Raw genomic sequence first — 23,245 nt, forward strand, 5'->3', positions numbered from 1 at the left:
CTGGAGGAATGAGGTTGTGCAGTTCTTGAGCAGATTCGCCAAAATGGAGTCTGTAGAACACCGATAGACAAGCCACTTTACGTCGGTGATTAAGACTGTGAAGCCTGTTAGCTACAAGTGATTCGTCTCCGATAAGTCTCCTAGCTCGTCTGTCGATTGAATTTTAGTTGTTCACACTATGTGATACTTTTGCCCTATAACAATTACCTACTTTTAATAGCTGACCTCGCAAATGTTGTTTTGTAATATAAATTAAAATCGCTATTAAAAAATAGGGGTTGGTGATAGAAGGGTGGAAATTTAGGATTGTACATAAGTATTTTTTAATGCCACATTATAATAAAAAATATATAAAATATTGTCTAAAAAATAAATATTGGGGTGGACAACCCTTATCACATATTATCACATCTTATATGCATTTAAAATTTCATAAAAATCGGTCAGACACCAGATTTTTATATATAAGACCAGCTGTCCTGGCAAATGTTGTTTTGCCATATAAATTAATAACGCTATAAAAAATAGAGGTTGGTGATAGAAGGGTGAATTTCTATAATATATCATTATCATTACATAGTATAAAACAAAGTCGTTGTCTGTCCGTCCCTATGTATTATTAAATCTTTAAAACTACGCAACGGCTTTTAAGGCAATCTTCAAAAAGGACTGACATAGTGATCTATCAACGCACAGCCCAAACCACTGGACGGATCGGGCTGAAATTTAGCATGCAGGTAGATGTTATAACGTAGGCATTCGCTAAGAAAGGATTTTGATTAATTCTACCCCCAAGGGGATAAAATAGGGGATGAAAGTTTGTATGACACTTTGTCAATTTTAAACCGATCGGGCTGAGACTTTGCATGCATAATGCTACTATGACGTAGGCATCCCCTAAGAAAGGATTTTGATAAATACCACCCCTAAGGTGATAAATTAACGCGAGCGAAGCCGCGGGCAAAAACTAGTAATAGATAAAGTAATTCAAGAGGAAGGTTTATATGTATAAATAGCTTTTGCCTGCAGCTTGGCTCGCGTTAAGAAGTATTAAGTATTTGTAGGGGTTGTTCCTACACTTGTTGATAATGATAATTGATAGTGATAATTGATAATTGATAGTGATAATTGATAATCTACGGGGATGATAAATAAAAGATACGTCCCGTAGTGAGCGCTTGATGTTACACACTGATTTATTGTATAGTAATATATGTATAGTGAAATGATATATGCTACGTAAGTGATAATTTATAAGTATATTATTATTATGGTACGGTGTTCCGTACATCCTGCCCCTCTAAAAAGAAAAAAAAATTTGTTATATTCGAACATTAAACAAAAATAATAATGAGTCTTAATTTAAAATGATATAAAGTTATTTTACATGCTATAAGGTGATTGAACAATATTTATCTTACAACTAAACAAACTATAACTAAACACTAATTACACAACACAAGAAACGTTACGTAGTTTGAGATTTTGTTGATAAATGTACATAAAGATTCACTTCAGGAATCAGATAATCTTTATAAAAACCTCTTTCCTTATTATATTTTCTGATGGATAATGTATCCTCATTGTACAATTATTTTTGTTTGTAATCCGACTCCATAATTTTTGTCTATTTGATAATTGTTTGCGAGCTTCTCTACATTCTTTATGATAGTTTAGCGTTTTCGTTACATAACCCACGCCATAAATCAGACCTTCATGTTTTACTTGTAAAATATTACTATTATAAATTAAGCTATAAATATGATAATACAAATAATTATAAATGAATAATTAAATATTATTCTGATTTTATGTTAGTTGGTGCTGTGTATTTGTGGAGTCGTCATTGATTTATGTATGCTATACTAAGTTTTGGTTAAATGTGTTGTCATTAACCGGCAAAGTTACTAATTTAGTAATAGGACGCTGAATGATTTTGTTTCTACATTTAAGGGTAACAACTCTTACGTACCCGGCACTTCCAGACTGAACGTTTTGTATGCGGCCTAGAGCCCACTTACCTGGTGGCATATTCTCTTCCTTGACAAGAAGAAAGATTATGACTCGATAGTATGATAGGATGTTTTGCAGAGTCGCGTATTGCTGAATTTTGTAGTCGACCTCCTACTTTTAGAAGCCCGTATTCATCTAGATAAGGATTTAAACTAGATATTTTACTACTGGCGTGTACCCGCCCTGTCTGCTTAATATGACGTATGTCATTTTCAAAGTCATGTTTTTGTACTTCCTTTACAATTAAATTATATGATTTATTTATTTCTAATGATAATGATTTGTAATATGACGTATGAGATTGTTTTTCGCGTGTTCGCGAAATGAAACGTGAGATCCAGCCGACGATATTTACAATTCGTGTTAAGGAGCTGTACCTATTTAATAAGTCTATAATAAGTGAATTGTCTTTAATTATATTATTATGTAAAGCTGCATGCACATTAATATTTTTTTGTTCGATAGTGGTAGGTTGATAAATATTATTGGTTATATGTTCATGATTAAAATTACGTAGCCATTCTGGCCCTTCCCACCACAGAATATGGTTTGATAAACGATCAAATGATAAACCTCTTGTTGCGCAATCAGCTGAATTATCTTCTGAACGTACATGATGCCAGCGTGATGATGGGATCACCTCAAGAATTTGCTTAACTCTGTTGGCTACGAAAGGCTTCCATTTTGATATATCTCCGTGCAGCCAACCTAACACAACCATGGAGTCAGTCCATGCCTGAATTGTGATATTTTGATTTGGTACTGATTCTAGTACCTTTTGTAATAACTGACTCAAGAGTAAAGCGCCACATAATTCCAAACGTGGCAATGATACCTATTTGTTTTATACGGTGTGAATGACATGAATACATTCGGTGGATGTGTCATACAATCTTTTTAAATTAAATGAAGTTTGTTTTGGAATTACTGTCTGATTTAAAAATATCTCTATCTGGTTGGTAAAAAGAATTTGAGGGTTGTTATACCTATTTGTTAAAATTTCCCATGCTGTATCATAATTTTCAGAGGATACATGCAGGTGTTGTATTAATCGTTCAGCTTCACCTTTAAGTTTTCCTTTAAGGTGTTGCATCTTCTGAGACTTAGTAATGGATTTATTGTTGTGAATGGTTTCAGTGAATAAATCTAAGAATGTGGGCCATATAATTTCCAGTAAATGATGGAATCTCTATTTGAGGTGTTGATAAATGGATATGGGTTATGGACGCTAATTTCATATTTAACTCGCGTTTAATCTTTTTATATGATTGCTCGTATTCGCTAAACTCTTCTTCATATGATATATCTCCTCCTTGTAATATATGATCTATTTGAAGGTGTAAACTGTCAATAACATTCCACTTAGTTTGTACATTCCTAAGCTCATCTTCAATCTCCCACTTCTCTGTTATGGTATTTATGCTAATGTTCTTTACTGATCGATTAAATGCTCTAAAATTCGTTCGTTGTAATGCTATTAAGTTGTCAATTTCACCACTTGGTTGCGTGGCCTTATCCTCCTTTGAATAACTGGATAATATCTGTCGTATGGACTGATACTGCTCTTGACAATATTGGTAAACATTTCTCGTAAAATATTCGGACTTGACATCTGGTTGGACCGAGAGTTGTAAATGATTTTGTTGAAACTCTCCCCAGAAATTATCTAGAGTATCCAGACGACGCTGAATGTAGTCCACAGTCTTTCTTGAGGCGGGATCTTTGGTAAAATTACTTTTGATCTTATTAATGTTTTCAAGAATTTCAGACTGGCGTTTGTATAAATATTTTTATTATATAATAATTAGAATAGTCTTACTTGATATTTGATGCTTATCTGTTTGTGAATGAGGCGTAGACCGCTGATCTTTGATGTTGGCGTTTCGAGCAGTATCGCTCGAAGATGATATAAGCTGCTGATGATAGTCACAATGGGCACTGATAATGTTTATTTGCACACCACTGTATAGAAATGTCTGAGACTTCCTTGACTACGCGGCACGAAAGTCAAGTCTCCCGAAGAATATAAGTAATGTTCTGATTTTAAACTGGTTCCTCGAAGGACCAAAAAAAATGTAGGGGTTGTTCCTACACTTGTTGATAATGATAATTGATATTGATAATGATAATCTACGGGGATGATAAATAAAAGATACGTCCCGTAGTGAGCGCTTGATGTTGTACACTGATTTATTGTATAGTAATATATGTATAGTGAAATGATATATGCTACGTAAGTGATAATTTATAAGTATATTATTATTATGGTACGGTGTTCCGTACAGTATTATTAGTTAGGTATTATATAGTTTTTATTAGTTAAAAGATTTGTAATGCATCCGTACGAAGTCGGGGTCGGAAGCTAGTATTGTATAAGGAGATATATAGTATCTGATATATACACTGTTAAGCTCTGCGATTACCTGATTTATATACAAATTGAAAATGCGTAGAGGCAGCCCTCATCTCATTCGGCGCTCTAATGAATATTCCCATTATTATTATGTATGTATGTATTTACATTAAAATCAGTTTATGTCATATCAACCGCGCCCCGCGTCGCTCGTAGTAGGCATTAGGTATATATTTAAGTATCGATATCGATATTTAAAAAATATAAATAAAAACATTTTTTCGGACTACTCTAATGCTGTTGGCCTTTACAGCTTCACAGGACGATAGGGGGCGAGTGCAGATGGGATACCAAACCCGGTGAAGGTCATACGGCTAGGGGTCCAAACCTTGGCTCTGGCCGTCGTAGTAGTATTAGGTATATATTTAAGTATCGATATCGATATTAGAGAAATATAGTTATCGATACTTAAATATCGAGATATTACAAACATTGGCTATCAGGAATGATCGATTTTTGAATATCGAGATATTACAGATATCGCCTATTAGGGATGATGATATTAGTAAAATATTGACATTTAAGTATCGAAATATGAGATAAATCGACTCATAAAACAACATCAATTTTGATAATATTTTATCGAATATTATATATAAAATTTACGTGTCATGTAGTTTGTCCGCGATGGACTCCTGAACTACTGAATCGATTGCAAATTTGATTTGCTCATTGTGTGCAATTTGATCCAACTTGAAAGATAGGATGGCTTACATCTTAATATATAGTCGCAATATTACTTTATTCAGAAACCTTAGCCACAGCATCGCGTGGCCGGGTCTGCTAGTATATATACCTATATAATATATATATGTTTATAAAACCTGTTTGGTGGATAATATAGTTTTAAAATCGATATTTCTATGTTATCGAATACTTGATATCGATGTTTACAGGACATCCCTAATGAGTATGTACGTATATCAATCATTATTAACAAATAGTAATTATCATATCGCTCCACCACTCAACTGGTGTAGGAACACAATTAATATTAGTTATTTTTATTCTAAACTAGCTGTAACCACAACTTCGTCCGCGTGGAATTTAACTTTATTTTTCAAAAATAAAAGTAGTCTAAGTTACTCCTTATTACATTACACCTGCCAATAAAACTCCCGTCAAAATCGGTCCAGCCATTTCAGAGTTTCGCCGGAACAAACAGACAGACAGACAAAAATTTAAAAAAAAATTATTTTAGTATATGTACCGTATTTATATTTATATGCATGTAGTAAAAAACTGTTATTTCAATATTACAAATAGACATTCCAATCTTATAAATATAGAATAGGGTGGTTGAAACTAGGGGTTGTTTTCTAAAGCTTCTAGTTTCAACCGCGATATGCTTTCTTTTCCAATCTGAGGAAACGCCACTACACATCCTGTGGTTGTAAACTCATACACAAACGAAATATCTCCTTAGGAAAGTTTACACTCTTTCCCGAGGAGATAAAAACCATCGCTCCTAAGAATATCCTTCAATTCTTGTCCCTGACGGGTCTAGGTAGCAAACTTTGAAAAAGGGCGAGCACAATAGATCTATGTAGGTCGCAGTACAATAGAATAGAATAGAATTACTGGCAAGAAACTCAATAGATTTTTTTTTTAAAGTCATTTTAATTACAACTAGCTACTCACCCAGCCTTCGCCCGGGTGTACATGTATTATACGTATAAACCTTCCTCTAGAATCATCAATCTATTTTTAAAAAAAAACCGCTTCAAAATCCGTTGTGTACTTTTAAAGATTTTTGAGAAGAACTGGCAAGAAACTCAATTAAATATCTTTTTTATTTTAAACACGTTAAAAATAAGTACAGGTAATAACACAATGCAGGGTTGTACAAACGGCATGAGCGTATTGTGACCAAGTCGGCAGTTACAACTAACTGCACACGCGGGTGTGCTTGGCATTGCTACAAATTGTCTTGTGGCTGCTCAACTGTTTCCTTACAATCTGATTTCAAATGGCAGGAAATTCCCAATTCAATTGTTTATATTCTTTACAGTTGAATAGAAATGGCTTTCATTTAAGTAAAATTAATTTTTAGTGTGTTGCAGTGGATTACAATTATTGTTTATTAATATGCTTACAATATAACTAATTTAAATTTCTTTATTTATTTAAATCAGGCTGCTAAATCGGCTATATATAGGATGAGGCAACTAATATTAACGTTTTACTCTAGTTAGATTTAAACAAGTTTATTTTTAAACTTTCGTGTTTAATATACATTATTTAAATTATTAACCGGGTCTTAACACGAATAATTTTATGGCAAATAAAGGTATTTACCTCTCTCGACGTTTCGACTAGGTTGCACTAGCCGTGGTCACGAGCTGACACAACCACGTGTCTCGTAAATACCTTTATTTGCCATAAAATTATTCGTGTTAAGACCCGGTTAATAATTTAATTAAACAAGTTTGTTTTAGATAGATAGATAAGTAGATACGCAGGGGTTCTTCCGCGGGCCCATTTGGGCCTCCGGGTACAGGCCTGGAGCATATGCTTATTATCCGGGCATACTGCTGGGGTGGACCACCTCAGCGTCGTTCATTTACGCCGTTAGTTGGCGAGGCCGGCTACTATTGTGTAACCGGCTGAGGGAGTGCCCTGCCGCGAATGACGTGTTTCCACGATGGAGAAAAAATCGCGCGGGAGCGCGTGAGTTACGTCCGGTGGGCGCGCGAGGAGTGGGACGAGTCCGCGAAGATGTGCTTCGCACTCACATTCCGCGCGCGAGAACTTCGCGGGCGTCAACCGGGCGACAAATTGCTCCACCGTGGGGACCTTAAGATCGCGGGCGATCACATCATTGCGGACGTACCGTCCGACATTTGTGCAAAGACGGAGGGCAATGTGCTGTTGGACCTGCAGTCTTCGCCGCTGTGTGACCGAGCACAGTTGCGGGGGAGGTATATGTGAGCCGTGAATGTAGGTCTTGTAGATCCCTACCTTCATCCGCAGCTGCTGTTTAGACTGTAGGACCGGTCGCAGCATAGCGCGCGCGGCCTTGGCCAGACGGCACGGTCAACCTGCGGCGTCATACGCAGCGACCGGTCGATCTCGACCCCTAGGTAACGCACTGTGCGCTCCCATTTAATGGGATTTCATCTTTTATTTACAGACACATAACATACATGAGATACAGAAAAAACACGAATTAATAAAAGAAATGTAGGTGACTTTATGTGCCGCAAAAGTGAAAAGGCAGCCAACTCAGTATAATGCTACAGATAACTCTGCAGCGCTGATATTCTGTTGGCTCCTTACTTATACTATACTTATTACTAAAAAATTACATAAATATTAAACTTCGAGCTCTTTATCAAAATATATAAAGTATGAATAAACTGTAATTAATTATGTTATTAAACTACATAAACTACTTTTAGAATTTCTTGTAACTAATAACTTTATTTTTATTATAAAAAAGAAGAAAAAGTTGATTATTTAATTGAATTAGTGCTAATCGGTAGTTTGTTCACATACTTAAACATAAATTGTAAAGTAAGAATAAAATTATTTAAAAGAGCAACACGCAAGTTTCATGCTCGTTCTTCTTGTGATGAGAAGCTTTCCGAATGAGCGGTAGATTAAAAAAAATGTGATGACTATTCAAAAGTGTTTCAATGTAAGTTTATTTGAATAAATTATTTTCTATTCTATTCTGAAGATCTTCAGCTCGTATGAACAATACAAGACAGTAGAAAATATTGAACAATGTGCACGACATTGGAATTATAATGAATTAACAGAACAACGAAAAAATACCTTTATATTTACTGTAATAATAGAGTAAACCAAGTAGACCGGAACATGTATATTTACGGCAAAATTGCGGCGAAAAAAGGCTAAAAAGTATTGCTATCCCACTTCGGTGAAAGGAGATGTGGGGGTCTCTGAATAGAGATAGTACTAAATTAAAATTCAAAATATCTTTATTCATGTAGATCTATTACAGACTCTTATATTATGTCAAATCTACAGTCAGTTTGGAATGATTTTGAGATAAGAACTGAGAGGAAACTCAGCTGGTATTCTTTTAAAAAAAAAATGAGTTCCGTATAATCTCTGAAATGGCTGGGCCGATTTTGACGCGACTTTTTTTGGCAGATAGCTGATGTAGTAAGGAGTAATTTAGGCTACTTTTATTTTAGAAAGATAAAGTTAAATTCGACGCGGCTTCATCCGCGTGTACAGCATCAGAAATATAAATCGTGCTTAGTGACTTAGTGCCGCGTAACTTAGTAGGCATATCTCAATCTTCAAATCAGCAGGATAGCTTGTTATTTTCCTACAGAATTTAGCAGTTTATTGTTTTTTTTTCAGGTAGAACTTGATGCCCTTAGACTGTGCTCTCGTCGACTTTTCGTGGTGCGTGCTAAAGTAGAGCATGCCTACAAACCGCTGTATCTAGTGATTGATGCTGCAGTGGCTGTGAGTTTATTGATGTTTAGTGATGATACGGCCAGTTGGTAGTTTGTATTCACACATAAATTTCAAAGAGATTTTAAGAAAGTTGATTATTTAAAAGAGCAACACGCAAGTTTCTTGCTCGTTCTTCTTGTGATGAGACAGCTTTCCGAATGAGCGGTAGATTTAAAAAATGATAATTATGACTATTCAAAAGTGCTTCAATTAACTTTATTAGAATAAATTGTAAAATTACAATGATTATTTAAAAGAGCAACACGCTAGTTTCTTGCTCGTTCTTCTTGTGATGAGACAGCTTTCCGAATGAGCGGTAGATTCAAAAAATGATAATTATTGCTATTCAGAAGTGCTTCAATTAAGTTTATGTAGTTATGTAAATGATTTTCTGTTCTATTCTTCTATTCTATATCTTTATATAATAAGAATATCTCAGGACAATTCACACAGCGTCATATTCTCCCAAAATAAGCAGCAAGCAGACTTTGTATTCAAAAGTGCTTGTAATGAGTTTATTTGAATAAAGATTATTTCTATTTCTATTTTTTTTCGGACTACTCTAATACTGTTGGCCGCAGCTGGCCTTTACAGCTTCATCGGACGATAGGGGGCGAGTGCAGATGGCACTCCAAACCAAAGGAAGGACTTATGGAGCAGCTGAAGGCCAACTGCGGACAGACGGTTACGACTTTAGTCTGAGGGCTCTCTTTAGGTGTTCGAACCTCGGCTCAGACCGTCGTAATATCGATCCCCGTTTGAATTGGACGGGGGATCGATCAAGGGTCAAAGATCAAAGATCGAAGGGTTGTATTACGTGTACTATATAACCTATATATTTATATCAGTTGTGTAGTAATAACTTATATAAATACATAGATACATTTTCTGTTAATACGCACATAATATACATAGAAAACACCCAAACTAATACAAATAATCATGTATACAAATGTTTGTACCGTACGAGGAATTGAACTCACGACTATCAGAATTAATGACCTAAACCACTTGACCAACGAAACCGTCATTATATTAAAAAAATCGAAATTCAAAATATCTTTATTCATGTAGGTCTACTACAGACTCTTATGATATAATATATCAAATCTACCGTCAGTTCGGAATGATTTCGAAATGAAAAGAACTGACAAGAAACTCAGCTCGTATTTTTTTAAAATAAATGTTGTACATATTTACAGTAATACAGATATATAGTTTAGATGTTGATAGACGTTGAATCTAAAATCAATCATATTTATTTGTGGAAATATTCATAGCAGGCAAGAATCGAATCTGCGACTAGTCCGTCCCAAGTTAGTTACTTAGTCCGTATAAGTAACCAATGTTATAAGCTACATAATCAAGATTTACGTCTGTTTAGTGCACACCATATACGTAACCCATTCATATATAACGCACAACCACCTAATACTGAAAATCAAACGGTATTTCTTTTACTGGTCGAGATTAGTTCGGTCGTACAGAGACAAATGTGTAAGCAGAGGTGTCAAACTCAAGTTTGCAGAGGGCCATATATCAACTGTAGCCGGGCCAGATTGAAATAGAAAAAATGTAGGGACTTATTGTGACATTTTATTTATTTATTCTGATCTCGGGCTTTATTGGTTTGCGGGCCTTTGACGGCCTCGATTGTCTAGCGGTTTAGCACTTTACTTCTGATGGTCGCGGGTTCGATTCGCTCTGTGCAAACATGTGTTTTCGAGAGTATGATTGTTTGTATCGGTTTGGGTGTTTTATATGTATATTAGATAGATAGATAAATTCTTTACTTACAATTACAGACACATAACATACATGAGATACAGAGAATTAATAAAAGAAACGTAGGTGAGTTTATGTGCCGCAAAAGTGAAAAGGTAGCCAACTCAGCATAATGCTACAGATAACTCTGTAGCGCTGACATTCTGTTGGCTCCTTACTTATACTATACTTATTACTATTATACTATTATACTTATTATGTATGTATTTATAAAAAAATGTTTAAGTACTAACTGACCCCCCCGACTTAGTCTACCTGACACGTACTTCACTATCTTTTTAAATTATAGTCTATGTGTTATTCTGATGGATAAGCATAGTCTTTATTATTGTAAAGTTTCATTAAAATCCATTTCCACCCATAGTTTTTGTGTGAAAGAGTAACAAATATCCATCCATACACAGAAACTTTCGCGTGTATAATAATCGTAAGATTAATATATATATATATATTTGGGAATAAGGATGAATGGAAGAGAAAACCCTATTACGCCGACCCCAAATAAATGGGATAAGGAAGAAGCAGATGATGATGATGATATCAGTTATCTAGTACGCATAACACAAGATCTGCTTACCGTAGAACAGGATGGCGCTGTGTTAATTGTTCAGGGTTATTTATTTATTGATACAGGCCAGGGGCCGGAAGCGGGCCGCGGAGCGCGGGCTGCGAGCCGTACCTTGGACATGGCTGTTGTAAGGGGAGCTCCATACTGCTCGTATATATAATGTGGGGTGGACGGAATGTAGCTCGTTCAATTGTTTCTCAACATTTCTGGCGACCTTCCAAGCACTGCTCATAAATGTTTAAGTTTCCCCGCCTCCAGCTTCTTACTGTTGTCTATCTGTACCAAACATTAAACAAATTGAATATTTTCAGCTTCACAATAACACTGCAGATGAGGGTCAACGGTTCAATTCTATACAAATAAATACATTTCAAGTAGATACTTGTAATTTGCATGCATGTTTATATCAAGTTGTTTATCTTGATGGTTTAGCGGTATAGCACGCTTTACTCCCGATGGCCGCGGATTCGATTCCTCGCACGGAATAAACATTGGTATTCATTAGTATAATTGTTTGTATTGTTCTGGGTGTTTTTTATGTACTTATAAAAAATATATATCGAAGTATTTATATCAGTTGTCTAGTACTCATAACACAAGCTCTGCTTACTGTGGGACTTCCTGGTGCCGTCTTAATTGTCTAGGGTTATTTATATATTATACCAGCTGTCCCGGCAAACGTTGTTTTACCATATAAATTAATAACGCTATAAAAAATAGGGGTTGGTGATAGAAGGGTGAAAATTTAGGGTTGTATGTATTTATTACTGACAGATTAAAAAAAAAAATGTTAGGGGTGGACAACCCTTATCACTTAGGGGTATGAAAAATAGATAGTAGCCGATTCTCAGACCTACTGAATATGCATATAAAATTTCATAAAAATCGGTCAAGACGTTTCGGAGGAGTATGGTAACTAAATTGTGACACGAGAATTTTACATATAAGATTTGTTACCTTTTTATTAAGTCTCTAAAGAATTAAAGAAATATAATAAAAAAATCATTTTAACAAATTTATATAAAAATACGTATGAAAATATATAAAAAACGTATATATGAAAATATATACAGCCTAAGTTACGTATATCTTAAATTGAGCAGTATTGAGTTTATTTGAATAAATATTATTTTTATTCCTACTTTGGTGATATGACCATCTTCTCATCTCATTACATGACCATACCACCTCAGCCTTGTCTCTGTGAGTTTGTCTTTGATAGAAATAGAAGTAATTCAAATAAACTCATTACAAACACTTTTGAATAGTCATATTTTGATTTCACCACTCATTCGGAACGCAGATTCATCACAAGAAGAATGAGCAAGAAACTTGTGTGTTGCTCTTTTGAATAGATGTTTTTTTATATAAATAATTACAGTATAACAAGTAAGAGGCATGCGATAATCAACATAGAAATCTCTACTCACTCATTATTAGTGTAATCAGATAATATTGTCAGTGCTATAGATTTTAAGTTTTACTATAAAAACATTATTATCGTTAACGAATTCTTCAATTTTATAGTAAGCTTTTTTGCAAAGGAAGTGTTTTATTTGACATTTAAAGCTTTTTTCGGGCAGATTTATAACAGAATCTGGTATTTGGTTACCTTACGCAATTGCCGTAAAATATTAATGGTTATATATAGTATTAGATAGTTTAATTTTGTCTGTCTTTCCCGTACATTAAACATAATTATATATTAAACTTTAAATTGTACAGCGCTGCTGTTACACCTCGTTTGTTTTGAATTGTCCATTTTTACATTTACTAAATAATCATTACAGTTACGAACGGACCAACTTGTGTACTAATTAGCACCTTGTGACCTAATAGCACTGAATATTGTAATATTATATATATTATATATTATATATATATTTATATTTGTGTATATATCCTAGATTTTATTTAATTATTTTTGTTATCTATACATCTATACATATAAATAAATTGGAGTGTCTGTAATATTGAAATAACCGTTTTTTACTACATGCATATGAATATAAATACGGTACATACACCAAAATAACATTTTTTTTAATTTTTGTCCGTCTGTCTGTATATCTGTTTGTTCCGGCTAATCTCTGAAATGGCTGGACCGATTTTGACGTGACTTTCTTTTGCAGGTAGCTGATGTAATAAAGAGTAACTTAGGCTACTTTTATTCTACAAAAAATCTCTTTTGTTAATTACCACGTGGACGATGTCGAGGGTACAGCTAGTACTATACAAAGTTATAGACCATTTCTAGTCACAAGTAAGTAAAGTGAAAGCTGTATTACATACGGACAACGCCGCGAGACAGAACTAGTTATAGATACAAGCAGACCTCTCCAAAAAGTATTCAAGTTTATAAACTGACCGAGAATCCGATCATAATGTGGGCTGAAAGGAATTTAATAATAGATTCAAGATAAGAATGTATAGCTTTATTGAAACTTAAGCCAGTTTGTGAAGGTATTACGGAGTCGGCCGTCACAAGATGTTGTATAGGATCACGGGAAATCAATTTGTATTCAGCTTACATAGTAAAAGGTTTGCGATACAATTATGAAGTTTTAATACATCATTTATAACTATTACAATCTGAATTGCGGTAAAAGCTTTATATTAAGACTAGCATTGTCCACGGCTTCGCTCGCGTTAATGGAACTTATCAAAATCCTTAGGAATTCATATCATATCAAAATCATTTCTTCTGTGGATCTCCAATTACATATCTCCAGGCTTTCCCTCGCATATAGAATATCTTTTCTGGCAAATTGAGTACACACTCTGACAATTTGTTGTATAATAAGGTGCAGAACCTATATTATTATAGTAGTACTAGTTTTTGCCCGCGGCTACACTCGCTTTAATTTATCCCTTTAGGGGTGGAATTTATCAAAATCCTTACTTAAGGGATGCCTACGTCATAGTAGCTTTATGCATGCAAATTCTCAGTCCGATCGGTTTAAAATTGACGAAGTTTCATACAAATTTTCATCCCCTATTTTATCCCCTTGGGGGTAGAATTAATCAAAATCCTTTCTTGGCAGATGCCTACGTCATAACATCTACATGCATGCCAAATTTCAGCCGGATTCGTCCAGTGGTTTGGGCTGTGCGTTGATAGATCACTATGTCAGTCAGTCACCTTTGAGTTATATATATTTAGATCAATTTGTAAGGTTGTATAATGAGTTAACATTGTAATAATAATATATTCATGTTATTAATTTAATCGAATTGGATGTTATTTTACTACTTGATGGATTTATATCGTTTTGTTTAATTCCACTACAATCATGTGTGAGACCACGAATATTCGGTGTGGAAACTTGACTATCGTTACGACGAATTACACAAGAAAAATAAAAGAGAAAAAAAAAACAATAATAATAATAATACCTAATCTCCATTTAACATACTACCTAAATAATCCACTGCCATCCTACGAAACTCCAGCAAATTCTAATGACGATCTGGAAAGCGATAACTCCGACCGTTATTGAGCAATGCCAGAGAAATAGCCTGTTTGGCCAGCTCTGTTCTTCTCCATGGAACATATTGTCTTGCAGTTTTGTCGATGTTAATACCGCTTGGCCGACTACATATTCCATTAATGAATCTTCCGACTTCGAGTGTGTCATATCCCACCATCCCCAACAAAAACATAGTAGGATATATATTAGGGTATGTGAGACTGTCTTTGATATACACGTATAAATGGAGTTTCTCCACCATCGTATATATTTTGATTGTGGGTTCAAAGAGTTTACTGCGTACGAAGACATTATATAGTATTTTTTTAATATGACTTCGGAAAGTAAGATCATCGCTCATCAAAACATCATATTGTCGCAGTTTTGTCGCCGAAGAATGAAGCACGTGTGAGACCACGAATATTCGATGATTTCAAAGAATTAAGAATTTTGCCAGTGCCTTGTTTGTACATTTTCGCGACTGTTTGTAATTTGATGAAAAACTTAACCCAGATAGAAACTAACGAAGAAAGAATTATCCGTGAAAGTACAAGGAGAAAAGATCTGCAATCCCAAATGATTCCTAAATTCACAATAGTTACACACAGTACGAAATATCAATCTGTAAAATTGTTTCATAATTTACCAATACATCTAAAAACTGTATATAGTTTCACATTGTTTAAGTCCAGATTGAGGTCATATTTATTGAATAAGTGTTATTATTCCGTAGATGACTATTATAATGATGGACATAAAGACTTATGAGGACCTACTGCACTATGCTGGCTGACATACCTAGATTTAATATTTAAGTTGCTATTAGGTTGTTGACAAAAATTTACTGTAATGTTGCAATTATGTTATCCTACACAATTTGTATTGTTTTGGATGAATAAATAAAAAAAAAAATTCTGTCACCGAAGAATAAAGCACGTGTGAGACCACGAATATTCGGTGTGGAAACTTGACTACCGTTACGACCTTCCCTAATGACGATCGAATTCCGACCGTTACTGAGTCTATACCCATATTGTCGCAGTTTGGTCGCCGAAGAGTCAACACTAGGCTTCCAAGCTATGTACATCCGAACTTATACAACGCCTGATGCCTCGTTCAGAGGTGAATCACATGTCCCGTGTCACGTGTGAAAAAAGAAACGCGATACAACCATATCTATTAACACATTATGTATATGTTGATTTAATATATGATGTTGTATATTGTTGACGACAATTGACGACCTCGGTGGTATAGCGGTCTAGCACACCGCTTTACATCCGATGGTCGCGGGTTCGATTCCTCGCACGGCTCAATCATTTGTATTCATGAGTATGATTGTTTGTATTGGTCTGGGTGTTTTCTATGTACATGTATGTATTTGCGAAAAAAAATATCTATGTATATGTATCAGTTATCTAGTACCCATAACACAAGCTTTAGCTAGCTTAACTTGGGTCTAGATGGCGCTGTGTGAATTGTCCTGAGATTATTAATATTATAGTTTTTTTTTTTTATTTTCTCTCAGTTTTTACAGGTTTTATTATTATTATTATTGTTGATTGCAACACTGGAAAATCAGAAGCGAAATTTTACACCAAAAATTTTTTCGAACCAGTCAAATTCTAACTCACTACTTTCGAAGATTAAATTGGAGTAGTCAACCACTGATCCACGAGGCACTAAACTCTCATTAAGCATTGTGATTTAAAATTTATAGACCATAGTTTAATTGCAGTAGAAAACCTCTCTTTATCTAAACTTTTTAAAGAAACGTTCCGACAACTTGGAGTATTAAAAACTTGTGATTTTATTACTTGTTGTAATTAAATTTCTCTTAGAAGGCTCCATAAATTCATTTAATAGCTTTTTACAGTGAAACGTCAGTATTCTTTCTGAGAAATTGGTTTTATTTACACTTTTAGATTTGTCTTGTTAAAACGATGATTCTGGATAAATCTTATTGTGAAACATTTTATTTATAAAGGTCAGTAAAATCTATACATATAAATAAAATTGGAGTGTCTGTTTGTAATAATGAAATAACCGTTTTGTACTACATGCATATGAATATAAATGCGGTACATACACAAAAATAACATTTTTTACAATTTTTGTCCATTTGTCTGTTTATTTCGGCTAATCTCTGAAATGGCTGGATCGATTTTGACGGGACTTTTTAACAGGTAGCTGATGTAATAAGGAGTAACTTAAACTACTTTTATTTTAGAAAAATAAAGTATAATTCCACGCGGACGAAGTCGGGTGCAACTAGTAAATAATATAACGGTTTGTAATATTAAACGGGTTTATAGAAGGTAGATTTGTCGCTGCTGATTTTAATATTACTAGTGTAAGAAGCACTAATTAAGATGACGACTTAGGCTTTGAAGCCGGCTACCGGAAGGGAAACCCCAAGTAGCGCCCGTGACTTGTGACACGGGTGTAGGTTTAAAAAACCCTTTTAGAATACATTAACACTCACCTTCACTACTTGCAGCTTCCCCCCAGGCCCAACTATGACCGAGATGAACCCATTTCTAATACAATTCAGTTTAATATCCAAAACACAACCGGCACGCTCTGCGCTCGTCGACTGAATGCCGCGGCTCACGCAACGAAAGAGGAAATAGAAAGAAATAGAAATAGAAAATCATTTATTCAAATAAACTTACATTGAAGCACTTTTGAATGGTCATAACATTTTGTTTTTTTAATCTACCGCTCATTCGGAATGCTGTCTCATCACAAGAAGAACAAGCAAGAAACTTGTGTGTTGCTCTTTTAAATAATTTATTCTTACTTACAATTTAAGTTTAAGTGTGTGAATACAAACCACCGATTAGCACTAATTCAATTAAATACTCAAAAAGAAAAAAATATTGAATACATAACCAACTGGTTAAGCAATTAATAAGAGGAAATCAGTCATAGTGATTAGAGCAGACCAGTCCCTACAAGCAGCACCCGTTCACGAGTATGACGGATGAGCCAGCCATCACTGCGCTCGACCATATTTTAGGGAGCCCAATGACCCGGCCCACCACGCCGCCACAAGTCTGGACATTTTAGTGAGCATGACTACTCAAAACACCAGACCACGTCATAGCTACTCACAATTGCCATCTGATGTTTAGGATTATTCAACTACCGACCTCCGTATTTATAGACCGAAGTCAGTGTAGTAGCTCGGTTTATAAATACTAGATGGCGCTATTTGCAATACTTGTAATAATCTTTACATTGGGTACTTCATTAGTACTAAATACAAACTACCTTCTTTTAATATCATTTTAAAATATCTGATTTTTTCTACAATAATGATGTGAACTCTAACATACTCAATTTGCCAGAAATAAAAATTCAAATGTGTCATAAAATATTTTATTTGTAAAAAAAGCTTATTATAAAATTGAAGAATTTATAAATGATAATAATTTTTTTGTGGAAAATATCTAACTTAAAATTCATAGCGCTGACAATGTTATCTGATTGAACAGAGATTAAGTGCGTAGCGGTTTCTATGTTGATTGTCCCATGCCTAATCCTTGTTATTAAATTAATATAAGTAAATCAATGTTTATTTAAAAGAGCAACAAACAAGTTTCTTGCTTATTCTTCTTGTGATGAATCTGCAATCCGAATAAGCGGTAGAATAAAAAAACTTGACTATTCAAAAGGGCTTATATTAAGTTTATTTGAATAAAGATTATTTCTATTTCTATTTCATAGTTTTACGTACTCTTTATGAAATCCATTGCCATTCTGCTACATATACCTAGATACAAAGATAAGCTTTGTCAGTGTTTTTCTTTCATAACATAGCGCGGAGGTTATCTTTTTTCTTTTCTACTTATTGTCTTCGCAGTTGTTTTGAAGTTATCTGTGAATTTTGGCAACATTTCCATTGCGATTACCCAGAGACCGCTCGGTTCATAATCCATAACAGATTTGTATCTCGTATTCAGTGCACGTAAATGAAAATAAAGTAATGCAATACGTCATCCGTACAATTGCGTTGTATGAAGATTATGTATACAAATAAATAAAATTGAGATGTCTGTATGTAATTTAAAATTAACAGCTTTTCATTAAATGCACGTGAAAGTGTATACTTACATCAAAAACAATATTTTTTTGTCTGTATGTATGTTTGTTCTTAGTAATCTCAGAAATGGTTGGACTGATTTAGACGGGACTTTCACTCGCAGATAGCTAATGTTATAAGCCTTTTATATTAAAATCATATTTATTTTTAATCTATATATATCTATACATACATATAAATAAAATTGGAGTGTCTGTTTGTAATATTGAAATAACCGTTTTTTACTACATGCATATGAATATAAATAGGGAACATACATCAAAAACCACTTTTTAAAATTTTTGTCTGTCTGTCTGTCGGTCTGTTTGTTCCGGCTAATCTCTGAAATGGCTGGATCGATTTTGACGGGACTTTTTTTGGCAGGCAGCCGCTGTAATAAGGAGTAACTTAGGCTACTTTTATTTTAGAAAAATAAAGTTAAATTCCATGCAGACGAAGTCTCGGGAACAGCTAGTTAAAAATAAAGTAATATTTATTTTTATTAACTGAAACTGTAATATTTCTCTCTCATTCTCATTCTTCTGCGCTGAAACTAAATACGACATGTATTTTTGAGAATTTTCCCCCTTAGGGGTGGAATTTATCAAAATCCTTTCTTAGGGGATGCCTACAAAATAGTAACTTTATGCATGCAAAGTCTCAGCCCGATCGGTTTAAAATTGACAAAGTTTCATACAAACTTTCATCCCCTATTTTATCCCTTTGGAGGTAGAATTAATCAAAATCCTTTCTTAGCGGATGCCTACGTCATAACATCTACCTTAATGCCAAATTTGAGGCCGATCCGTCCAGTGGTTTGGGCTGTGCGTTGATAGATCACTATGTCAGTCACCTTTGAGTTATATATATTTAGATATCATCAAAAGTAAATTAAGATTATTTGGATGAAGACCTTTTTGTTTTTCTATTTCTATTTCATATTACAATATATCGAATCCTGATAAGGATCTATAGAATGTACAACAGAGTATTAGCCCTGTTTAACTTAATAAATAAATAGTATAGTAATAAAAAAAACTCAATATGAAAGTTATTACTTAGCTGTGCACGACGCACCTCTTTGTTTATTATTTATGTATTTTGTCTATTATATTATATAGAAAAATATATATGACATTGTCTTTCTTGTTCTGCTAATGATTATACTTTTGTACATAATATTATAATATTGCTTCCTAATACTCGTGTTTGCATAATTATATCTACCAGCTACATATATATACAGTCCTATATTCACACTTAGCTATTCATTATATGCTTTGATTTATCGATGAAACCCAAACGAAACGCTTTTGTTATTTCGTTCAAATAATCGGTTATTATCGACGTTGTTAAGCAAGTACTATTATGGTTGTGTAGGCATGTAGAAAGTATCGAAACTATCGATAGTCGATGTTTTATAATCAATATGCATATCGATATATCGGTACCTACTAAATTAAATATATCATTATATGAAATAGATTTTGGAAGAATACAGTGTTTATTTTATATTTTCAACCATAATCATATCAATCTTCAATCTAAATATATATAACTCAAAGGTGACTGACATAATGATCTATCAACGCACAGCCCAAACCACTGGACGGATCGGCCTGAAATTTGGCATGCAGGTAGATGTTATGACGTAGGCATCCGCTAAGAAAGGATTTTGATTAATTCTACCCCCAAGGGGATAAAATTGGGGATGAAAGTTTGTATGAAATTTTGTCAATTTTAAACCGATCGGGCTGAGACTTTGCATGCATAAAGCTACTATGACGGAGGCATCCCCTAAGAAAGGATTTTGATAAATTCCACCCCTAAGGGGATAAATTAGGGGATGAAAGTTTGTATAAATCTTCTTAGATTTTGTAGGCCCTAATTTTTTATACACGCTATATAATATTAAAGCCTCAAAAACTACACTTAATTAATAATAATACTACTACGCGAGCGAAGCCGCGGGCAAAAGCTAGGTTATTATATATTTTCCAACCATAATCAAGTCAAAAACAATTGGCTTAATAATATTTTAGACACAGATTCTATGGACCTAAATTTCATAAGATTTTATTTATTTATTTAACTTCAATGCACACAATACAATATATAGCACAATATATTTGGCGGACTTAACACCATGTTAAGTCAATTTTAACTAAAATCGTATTTAATCACTTTCATGCAAATTAAAATTCAAAATATCTTTATTCATGTAGGTCTCTTATGTTATATGAAATCTACCGTCATTTCGGAGTGATTTCGAGATGAGAAGAACTGACATGAAACTCAGCTCGTATTCTTTTCAAGTAACTGTTGTACTAGTTTACAATAATACAAATTCATTTTTTAATTCAAATTTGGGAGAATAATGTGACCCACAGTATATGCTATTACTAAAGCTAATAGTATAATCAGTGTTCGTAATCCGAACAGAGCAGTCCCCACAAGAAGCACCCGTTCACGAGTATGACGCATTGTTTGCAAAAGTAGTTTGAACTTACTTATTTTTTGTACATTTTTATACTTATATTGGTATATCGATAAATCTGTTCACATTGCCTTATCTTTATTATTTGGGATCAACAAATCTATTATATATATCGAAAATAAATGTATCGATATATCGATGTATCGAAAAAAAAATATCGATATATCGATGTATCGAAAAGAAAATATCGATATATTTTCGATTAGTGTAGTGTCGGTGGAGTGATGTAGAGAGTGCTGGCTTCAATTTGTTGTGTTTGAGACAGATCGCGGGTATCATTCGCCGAGCGGCCATGCGTCATCATTTGTCTTGCTCGCTCGTCTTGGTGCTGTTGCGGTCAGGTGTCGTCCTTATTGCCATTATATACATTTGTTCTCGTTATTTTAAATGCATAATGAATTTGGGAATAAAGAAGGAAGGGATAGTTAAACTTATCTTTGATTTTATTCAGGGGAGGGAAATAACGACAAAAAAAGATGGATTTTTTTTGTATATGATAATGAAATGGTGCATCCGCTTGTGCTAACGGTTTACGCTGGTGTTTAAATATTACAAACAGACACTACAATTTTATTTATATGTATAGATATTTAAAAAATCTTCAAATAGTTATACCTACCCATAAGACAAGCTCAGCTTAGCTTGAGACTAGATTGTCCGAGGTCATTACATTAATATTATATTTTTTTCAATGTAATTTTTCTAACATTTCTGCAGCATGATATAGTAGAAAAATTACAGAATATGAAGGGATTATCATCTGCTTCTTCCTTATCCCATTTATTTGCGGTCGACATAATATGTTTTTCTCTTCCATTCACCTCTGTTCGCAGTCAACCTGGTACTTACTTCCTTTTGTAGGATATGAAGGAATCTTAGGACTAAAAATGTCACCTCATTGGGAGTACCACGAGCAGTCATGACGACATGCTGTTAAATTGGGTGGATTTTTTACTGCAATATCGAAAAGATTCTTGTGTTCCACAAATCTTTAAATATTCTGGTACCCTATTGACTAGTGGCAAACAGGACGATACTCAACAGGTCCCTGTTAGTCCCAGTTGTCATTCTGATGAATTGGTTTCGGGTATTAGAAGTTACCAATTTTGTTATTATATTTGTTGCTTACCGATATACTATATTGTTCAAATATATATATATATATATATATATATATATATGTATATAGACCGCGACCATCGGATGTAAAGCGGTCTAGCACACAGCTTTACATCCGATGGTCGCGGGTTCGATTCCTCGCACGGCTCAAACATTTGTATTCATGAATATGATTGTTTGTATCTGTCTGAGTGTTTTATATGTATAATATGTATGTATTTACAAAAAAATATCATTGTATATGTATCAGTTATCTAGTACCCATAACACAGAGTAACTTAGGGTACTTTTATTTAAAAGAAAACAAAGTTAAATTCCACGCGGACGAAGTCGCGGGTACAGTTGTCAATAAATTTTTTTTCTTTCTTTTTTTTAATGGTTGTATTTGCTGCAGGGGTTGGTAGTGAGCTGCGAGGTGCCTCTAGGTGATGCAGTAGACACCGACGCTACGTTCGTGATGAGACGGATGCAGGTAATTTATATTTAGATAGATAGATAGATTTTTTTTTATGAATTAATGAGGAAGCTTTATATGTATAATATATGTACACCCGTGCGAAGCTGGGGCGAATAGCTAGTTAAATTATATAATAACTTGATTATGTGCTAGAATCTCGAAACCCAGCTGTTATTGAGAATGATAGATAGATAGATAGATAATTGATTTATTGCCAACATAACACAAATAATACAATTTCAAGAAACCCAGCTGTTGCTTAGCGCTGGTTTTGAGAATGATACACAAATATAAATATATATAGAATGAATGATCAGTTACAATAACAGTAAATGATGAGGCAAATTGACAATGATTTGATCTGATTTTCATTATATATGGTAGGAATGTAAACATTTA

The 23,245-nt window shown here is 34.0% G+C and overlaps 1 long non-coding RNA gene across 1 annotated transcript in view; it reads left to right on the top strand.

Moving 5' to 3' along the window:
• The window catches only part of LOC131841345 (uncharacterized), a 29,471-nt gene extending 6,616 nt beyond the window's left edge, over positions 1-22,855 (top strand). Inside the window, exons 2-3 of the long non-coding RNA XR_009357447.1 lie at positions 8,765-8,872; positions 22,784-22,855. This is a non-coding gene — a long non-coding RNA (uncharacterized LOC131841345). The remainder of the gene's footprint in view (positions 1-8,764; positions 8,873-22,783) is intronic.
• The last annotated feature ends 390 nt before the right edge of the window (positions 22,856-23,245 follow it).

This window comes from Achroia grisella, unplaced genomic scaffold, assembly GCF_030625045.1.
Source record: "Achroia grisella isolate CSIRO2021 unplaced genomic scaffold, CSIRO_AGI_Agris_v1 utg1589, whole genome shotgun sequence".
Lineage (NCBI taxonomy): Eukaryota > Metazoa > Arthropoda > Insecta > Lepidoptera > Pyralidae > Achroia > Achroia grisella.